Source organism: Triticum aestivum, chromosome 7D (assembly GCF_018294505.1).
Source record: "Triticum aestivum cultivar Chinese Spring chromosome 7D, IWGSC CS RefSeq v2.1, whole genome shotgun sequence".
NCBI lineage: Eukaryota > Viridiplantae > Streptophyta > Magnoliopsida > Poales > Poaceae > Triticum > Triticum aestivum.
Window position 1 is genome coordinate 443,947,722 of NC_057814.1, and position 9,343 is coordinate 443,957,064.

General features: G+C 49.0%; 1 long non-coding RNA gene across 1 annotated transcript; it reads right to left on the reverse strand.

Moving 5' to 3' along the window:
• Nucleotides 1–1,624: 1,624 nt before the first annotated feature.
• LOC123171583 (uncharacterized) lies at nt 1,625–4,796 on the reverse strand. Its single transcript, XR_006485302.1, has 4 exons — nt 4,110–4,796; nt 3,964–4,038; nt 2,526–2,598; nt 1,625–2,286 (listed from the first exon to the last, which is right to left on the reverse strand). It is a non-coding gene; the product is annotated as an uncharacterized lncRNA (long non-coding RNA).
• Between the last annotated feature and the right edge of the window lie 4,547 nt (nt 4,797–9,343).

Genomic DNA, 9,343 nt, shown 5'->3' on the forward strand with positions numbered 1-9,343 from the left:
TCTTTTTGCAAACCGGTGTTCTTAAGTTGAACTTTCTGGTTAGATCTTCTTATTTGAGTTTTACCCATGCATCTTTGCTTGATTGCTTATTGTATGCTTGTTTGTTTGCGATAAAGTACCCGGAGTGCGAAGCGTGCTACTACGAGTCTCTAGGTTTCACGGATCATCAGCAAGACAAGTAACACTTTGATCATACCTCTTTACTACCCAGTTTTATTGCATTAGATCAACCCTCAAACAATTGCATGGTTAGGATCTGATTAAAATTGTGGGTTTGGGAAGTAGTTGAGGTAGTACCTATTCACCTGTTTATTATCAAACCTATGGGAGTTACTTCTACATTGCTTATACTGCTATGCTATGCTCGTAGACGTGGTTTGGGTTTGAGTGTATTCATGACAGATGTGAGTATTGTTAATTAATGGTTAACTTAAGGTGGCAACTTTAATACACATCTGGGTGGATTGAGGCACGTGGGGAACCCAGTGTTGCCTGTATTTTTGGAAATCCTGGGGTACCGTGTGATTCTCCTATGGACTGCCACCCAGGCTCAAAGGGATCATAAGATTATTCATGCTAGAAACTTCCGTGTGCAGCCACATGCCATTATGGGCTCTGGCATAGTTGAGTAAGTTGTGGGAAGCCTTTCCATGATGGGCTAGCAGATGTAGGGGATTGTAGGTGTACCCGCCTATCTATCGGTTAAGGGGACCTCTTCGGAAAGACTGTGTCTCGGTCATCCGTTTCTCAAACATTATGTAGTGCGAGAAATCCAACGGAGGAGATCGAGTCTTGTGGGGAAAAGTGCACAAACATCTGCAGAGTGTAAAAACTAATCATGGTTAGCCGTGTCCCCGGTTATGGACATCTTGAGTATCTAGTTCTTGGATTATCATGTGGATCTCATCACTTTTAATATAATTTGATTGGGTTTAATGATGATGCTTAATTGGGATTGAGTTGGGTGAACCTTCTCAATGTTTAACAACCACCATGATAGTTAAATAAAATTTATTCCTTTGTTGTAGGGAAAAATTGGCTTTTCGCAAAACATATTAACCATACAGCCTCCACCAATCATATATGCATGTAGTGATAACTTTATTCTGTTCATTACTCTTTTGTGTTGTCTTGCCAGCATATTTCATGTGCTGACCCGTTTCGGGCTGCAACGTATCATGTTGCAGACTTTTCAGACGACGAGTAAGGAGCCATAGGTCGTTGTCTTTCACTCAGTGATGCCGTTGGAGTTGATGGACTCACTTTATCTTCCAAGCCTTCCGCTGTTATCGTATTAGTTGGCCTTAAGCCATATTTATTGTAATAAGTTCTCTTTTGAGACATTCAATGTAATAAGTGTGTGATTGATACTCTGTTATAAATCCTCAAGTACTGTGCGTGTCAGCATTACCAATCCAGGGATGACACTGATGCACAGAGATCAAACTGTTTGAGGTCTGGTCGCTACAAAATGAAACCAACCTTTAATAGTTCATCTTGTAGCTCCCTATTTTTGGCCAATTTAGTGTCATATTGTGTGCATCTGTGATAACCTCAAGATCTCTGCACAAACCTTCCCACTCTATTGCTATCTTCTACCTATGAATGAAAACAGACCTTACTTGTCAGAGAAGCAAATGTGAAAGTTGATTACAACATGTATGCTAAGTCGCTGACCCATAGAGACAACTAGACCAAATGTGAAAGTTTCCATGTTGCCGAGCAAGTATATGAGCACCCCTCAAAACATCAATTAGCATACATATACATCTCAAATCATATGTAGTATGTGTCTAGTCATCCTACGATTGCCTGAGCTCAAAACTGCATTTCTTATAAAAGCTTTAGACATGTTCAGGAAACAAATGTAGGAGATGACAAGTGTACAGATCACCCATTTTTATAGGTTCAAAGACAGATAACAAAAATTAACTAGAAAGAGTTAGCATTTTTATAGGTTCAAAGACAGATAACAAAAATTAACTAGAAAGAGTTAGATGACAGCGAAGCTTAAAGCTGCAGTAAGAAACATGTATTAGACCCCACAAGGCTGCAACCTCTGTCACTGCACTGTCCACACCAGACAAAAGCTAAAGTCTGCAGGTTAAACTCAGATCAGGGAGAATGAAGTAATGAATTGGCAGAGATCCATCTCTTAGCATTACCTGATCATCAAGCATCTTTGAGAAATCCTTGAGAACACGGTGATGGTCTTTCTCTCCCTGTTGGAGTTGCTGCCCATATTGTTTTACTTTCTTCTTCATCAGCTTGTAGTTTATATAGTAACTGTAAACATTGAATCAACAATGCAATGTTAAAAAATTGGTAGCCAAGTGTGCAAATTTTTTACACCAATTAGATGGGCACTCAATTGCAATGTTCAATTATTGCAATGTTTCTTCATCTTCTTGTTCAGTAAACATGGTAAGAAATCGAGATAAGTTTCATCAAAAGCAGTTGACAGAATATTTAGAGAACTCAATGATACAGGTCAGTACAAGGTGGAAAAAAACCCTGAATCGTACCCTCTCCACTTTGGAACTTGGCCGGCCGTCAACTTTTTCCCAAACCTAACCATCTTGACTTGAATATGTTAATCTGCCAAGAAATATAAAGACATGTCAGTAGCGCAACCAGAGAAACCAGATTTTAGTGTAATTATTGAGATGCAAGTGCAACAAAATGCAAGAAGCTGTTAAGGCACCACTCTGCTTAGTATATCCCAGGTGCTTTCTGCAATCATATGGCGCAGACACATCAACAAGGAGGTGGTCTTTGAAAGTTCAGAGAAGTTGTGGACATTTTAAGTGGAACAAACAATAAACTTGTAAGGCGACTAAGGAATGGACGCGCAAATAAGAAATCCCCAACATGTACGCCCCTGCAAAATTATATAGCCTCTCAGTTCTTGCTATGGATTCATCAGTCCTTTTCCACAGGCCTAACATATATAATCCATATATAACCAATCACAGAAGGATGACCAACATGTCACAGTCCCAGAAACTGCTATAAAATACAAGTAGGCGCAAACGTCTATTTTCACTTACTAATTGACGTTTCTGGAAGCGATCAACAACTGTTTATCTTTCTACATCAATTTGGACAGTTAACAGTAAGCAAAGATAGCATTATAATCCCAGCCAACTACGTATATAACTAGAAAAAAAATGATGAAAACAAGAAGATTGTCCAACCAATTGACTACAATTATTGAGGAGCTGCATGGAGAGTGCTAGATTAAAATCGGCCTTGCAATCTAGGCTCGATCGAAACTGAAACTGAAATCGGCCTTGCAATCTAGGCTCCTCCACCTTTCACAGCGGTGGAGCAAACTGAAACTGAAATCGGCCTTGTAATATACTACAAACCCTCTACAAAATTCGTATTGAAACTTTTTTTTAAAACAACCTCTACAAGGCCATAAACTGGCATATGAAAACAATGCGCTCAGGATACTAACTTTCGGGACAACAAACTAAAACGATGGCTGCTCTCAAACCATACATCCAAACGACGCAAATAAATACTCTACGGAAAGCTTGGAACTTGCTTTACAGATTTCATATAGGGGCAACTCGAAATTCTGAGAATAACTAACTCGTTTTTCACCTAGAAGCTGGCTGTCCAGATTTGTCAGTGCAGTTTTTAACTAAACCAGATTCAGTTTACAGCCAGAGATACCCAACGCTCCAGATTTTTGCTAGAAGGCAATCAACACCTCGCAACATCATGGATGTGCTATATCCCTAACTGATTTGGCTAAGCAAAGGAACTAACATAGAGAAGGTTTGACCAGGCACCAAAACCAAATAAGTATAAGCACTGAAATCACCAATGAATTTGCAAATTGGTTCAGGAATCCATCTCCAATTATCAAATCTAATTCTAATCTATGAGCTGCTGCCACAGATCCCTAGTTCTTACCTAGCCAGCACCATAGAGAAGAGGGCTGATACGTACCGCTGGTGCTCGCCTCAGACGAGAAGAAGCAGGAAAAGGTGCGGCGCGGCCAGCGCCATGGATTCTCACAATGAACTGCAAAAATATATTCAGTGAGCTGCAAAAGAATTGAAAGGAGCTGCAAACAGGGGGAGGCGGAGCCAAACATTGAACTACACCAGGGAACCGTAGTGCAGGCATGCGAAGGGGATGCGGACTGCACGCACCGCCAATGATGCACGCACTGCTACTTGCTGAACGACCGTGGCAGCTCCTGGAAGCCGGATCTGAGGGCAACGCGGCACGCTGGTCCAGCGGCGGTGCAGAGGAGGTGGGGAGGGGGAGGCTGGTGAAGCTGCAGTGTGCTAGGAGGCAGCTAGGGTCGGAGCTGTGGGAGGTCACCGGCGATGGGTGGACGTGGTGCGCCATACCAGGTGTTGCGGTGGTACTCCGTGGCTGGGCGGTGACAGCGTCGGAGACTGGAGGGAGGATGGAGGAACCGGGGGTGGATTTGTGGTCATGGGGGGAGTGGGTGCTCGCTCAGGCTCACCGGAGAGGAGGAAGGGAGCCGACTGCTCTCCTTCCTCGGGCCTGCCTGGATCGAGCATCGCTATGGGACAGATCTCGCGCGTGAACGTGGGACGCAACGGGTGGGTCGCGGCGGCCTGAGCTAGGGCTTCGGGCGCCGAGAGAGGCAGCGGCTCTGTCCATGGCAGTGGCTGCTGGTGAGGTGGGGGGCGCCGGCGGTGGGGTTGGGGGAGAGGAGGTCGGCGGCGGCGGCGGCGATGGGGTTGGTTGGGGGAATCGTGGGGAGTGGAGGAGAAACACAGAGACAAAGGCGGAGGAGGGGTGAGAGGCGGAGGTGGCGGCGGCAAGGAGATCACTTAGCAGCAGCGTTGGGTTTATTCCCCCCACTAACCCAACGCTACTACTATGGCATGTCCCGGGTGCATGGTGGAGACCACTTAATAGTAGCGTGGGGTATATAACCCGCGCTACTACTATCAACTTAGTAGCAGCGTGGGTTTATAACCCGCGCTACTACTATGGCTGGTCTCGAGAGGCACGGTGGAAATCACTTAGTAGTAGCGAGGGTTATAAACCCGCACTATTACTATCAACTTAGTAGTAGCAGGGGTTATAAACCCGCGCTACTAGTAAGTAGCAGTAGCGAGGGGTGTAAACCTACGCTACTAGTAAGCGTCTACCTATAAGTTTTTCCCTAGTAGTGGCTGCTTCAGCATCCATGTCTTGAGACACCGTCAACTGCCCACTTCACAACACACCAACCAGAGTAGGAAGAGTAGAGACACCTCCATCCACTCCTGGTCCGACTCAGCCACTGAGTATGGGTTAACGCACCCAAGGTAGGAGTCACCCACACCTATATCCCTAGCCAGTCCCAGTGGACCGGAGGGACACGACCCAGTGACAACCAAGGGGCGCCGCCGAGCATAGCCCTCTAGTTTTGGCCCAGTGAGCTCATACGTCACCAAGTCCATAACCTTAGGCGCCAATCCGTCTGTCGACATAGCAATGCCACGACCACCACCATCGCCCATTGTGCCAAGGAGGAGAGTATCCTCACCGCTCGCGGGCACCACCTGGACCGAGCCCGGTCTTACATACCCAAAGCGACAACCCCGACCCGCCTCGGGGCCAGATCTGGTCCACCCAAGCATGAGCCCTGGGTCATAGTCACCTCTGTCGCGCGTACAGCCGGCCACCGCCGGCACATACCCAAAGGAAGGTCGCACCTCCGTTCGCAGCTCGCCGTTGAACGCCAACCGCCATCACCAAAGTTGCCGCAACCGCACTGACGACCCCTACAACCGCCGAGCTCCCACCATGGTGCCAACAGACCCATAAAAGAGCAGATCCCCGACCAGGGGCAGCAACCGCTGCCCGATGAGGATCCCCGCACAACCTGCAGCACGCACACGACCCTCCCGGCGATGCGCTGCGCCCCCTGCGCCCTGCCACAAGGCGACAGCCGCCACCAGCAGATCCACCCATTGCAGGACCCACCTCGCACTAGCCGCGCACAGCCCTCGCCGCCGTTTTGAGGAGTTAGAGCATCTCCAACCGCCCCCAGGCACCTTTTTTCCGTCGGGCAAACGAAAATCTCCTAGTTGGGCCCCCAGATCCTTGTTTCTCGCCGGTTTGGGGCGAAATTACATCCGGCGAACCCAAGCCGAACCCAGCGCACCGGGGGCACCTGGGGGCACCGGCTGAAGCGAAAAGGCGTGTGGACCTGCACTGTCGGTGACACGGCCGATTTTCTCGCTGTTTTTCGCTTCCCCCCTTTTCCTCCCCACCAACCCCCATCTCGCCCGTAGCTCCCGCCATTCTCCCTAGATCCGCCCGCCATGTCGCGGAAGAAGTACGTGGCCTCTCGTATAACCACCGATCCTGCCCAGCCAAAGTTGAGGAAGCCAAGGGCGCCAATGCCAAGGCTCCCGGGCTTGATGAACGCCTAGTGGAAGGCCGACGTGGATCGCCGGGCGGCGGTCACCAACGATCGGTGAAACTGGGTCAACATCAAGAAGGCCAGGGACGTAGCGAGGAGGAGGTGTCTCGCGCGGCCATGGCGAACGAGCGCCAGCTCCTTCGCCTCAACAGGCAGGCCAGTAGCCAGCAAAGCGTCGCGTCGCTGGCCAACTTCTCGCCACCAGTGTGGGGGTACTCGTCCTCGCCTGACTACGCCAACGGTGACGCGCTCGATGGCTTCAACCCCAACATCACGCTCCTGCATTGCTCTGCGCCGCCCCCCCTCCGTCTTCATCAACCCCAACTTGCGCACGCCCTTCATGTTCACCGCCGGCCTCAACACCCAGTACGGCTACTCGCCGACATACTCAAGCTCGCCCGCGCCGACTCTGCACCGTGGACCCCTACCCTTTGCCCCAAGCTTGGCGCCATAGTTCAGCAGCACCGACGCCGAGATGAACGATATCATAACGAACGGCTTAGCCGCCGCCGCTTTGTGCTTCGGGTTCTGCACGCAAGACGAAACACTGGACACTGCCGGCGAGATGGAGGACGTCGAGCACGACCATGTCGAGGGGGAGGTGGAAGAGGAGAATCGGTGGAGCCAACAACCAAACTGAGAAGGAAGAGGCGGTCGTCCAATGCCAGGCCCGGCGAGCCTCACGTCAAGTGGACGCCAAAGGAAGACGAGTGCCTCGCTGAAGCATGGAAGACTGTCGGCATCGATCCGATTACTGGCGCGAATCAGAATGCCGAGACCTACTGGAGAAGGGTCAAGACGGCCTTCGACGAGCCCAAGATGGTCGACCCCGAGTTCGCCAACATCCACATGGATCGCGACGAGAAGGCCATGGCCAACCATTGGGCGACCATCCAGTAGGTCTGCAACTAGTGTCATGGGATTTAGGACGAGGTCATTGCTCGCCTGGAGAGCGGCGCCAACGTCGAGCGTCAGGTATGTCCATGGCTCGCCGGCCCAGCTCTTTGCCGTGTACTTTGCCGACACTTGTTCTTCGTCTGTGTAGATGGTCCGAATGTTCGACATGTTTTGCCAGGACAACAATGACCTCGAGTTCAAGTTCCTTCACGTCTTCACCAGGTTTGAGTCATGCGAGAAATGGACATAGTGTTGTCTCACTCTCACCAAGACCAAGGACGGTGTCTGTGAAGGAAATATGCCCTAGAGCAATAATAAAGTTGTTATTTATATTTCCTTATATCATGATAAATGTTTATTATTCATGCTAGAATTGTATAAACCGGAAACTTAGTACATGTGTGAATACATAGACAAACAGAGTGTCACTAGCATGCCTCTACTTGACTAGCTCGTTAATCAAAGATGGTTAAGTTTCCTAGCCATGGGCAAAGAGTTGTCATTTGATGAATGGGATCACATCATTAGAGAATGATGTGATTGACTTGACCCATCCGTTAGCTTAGCACTATGATCGTTTAGTTTATTGCTATTGCTTTCTTCATAACTTATACATGTTCCTATGACTATGAGATTATGCAACTCACGAATACCGGAGGAACACTTAGTGTGCTATCAAACGTCACAACGTAACTGGGTGACTATAAAGATGCTCTACAGGTGTTTCCGATGGTGTCTGTTGAGTTGGCATAGATCAAGATTAGGATTTGTCACTCCGATTGTCGGAGAGGTATCTCTGGGCCCTCTCGGTAATGCACATCACTATAAGCCTTGCAAGCAATGTGACTAATGAGTTAGTTACGGGATGATGCATTACGGAACGAGTAAAGAGACTTGCCGGTAACGAGATTGAACTAGGTATTGAGATACCGACGAGCGAATCTCGGACAAGTAACATACCGATGACAAAGGGAACAACGTATGTTGTTATGCGATTTGACCGATAAAGATCTTCGTAGAATATGTAGGAACCAATATGAGCATCCAGGTTCCGCTATTGGTTATTTACCGGAGATGAGTCTCGGTCATGTCTACATAGTTCTCGAACCCGTAGGGTCCGCACGCTTAACGTTCGATGATGATCGGTATTATGAGTTTATGTGTTTTGATGTACCGAAGGTTGTTCGGAGCCCCGGATGTGATCACGGACATGACAAGGAGTCTCGAAATGGTCGAGACATAAAGATCGATATATTGGAATGCTATGTTTGGACATTGGAATGGTTCCGGGTGAGTTCGGGCATTTACTGGAGTACCGGGGGGTTACCGGAACCCCCCGGGGAGTCAATTGGCCTTATTGGGCCTTAGTGGGAGAGAGGACGAGGCGGCCAGATGGAGGGCGCGCCCCCCCCAAGCCCAATACGAATTGGGTGGGGGCCGGCCCCCCTTTTCCTTCCCTCTCTCTCCCTCTTCCTTCTTCTCCTACTCCAACTAGGGAAGGGAGAGAATCCTACTCCCACCGGGAGTAGGACTTCCCCCTTGGGCGCGCCATGAGAGGGCCGGCCCTCCCCTCCTCCCCTCCTTTATATACGGGGGAGGGGGCACCCCATAGACACATTGTTTAGCCGTGTGCGGTGCCCCCCTCCACAGATTTCCACCTCGGTCATATCGTTGTAGTGCTTAGGCGAAGCCCTGCGACGGTAACTTCATCATCACCGTCATCACGCCGCCGTGCTGACGAAACTCTCCCTTGACCTCAGCTGGATCTAGAGTTCGTGGGACGTCACCGAGCAGAACGTGTGCAGATCGCGGAGGTGCCGTACCTTCGGTGTTAGGATTGGTCGGTGAAATGATCGATATAATTGACTAGAGGTGGGGGGGTGAATAGGCAACTAACAATTTTTAGCTTTTCTTTACTGATTTAAACTTTGCATCAAAGTAGGTTGTCTAGATATGCAACTAGGTGGACAACCTATATGATGCAACAACAACAAGCACACAAGCAAGCAAGGGAGAAAATACAAATAAGCTTGC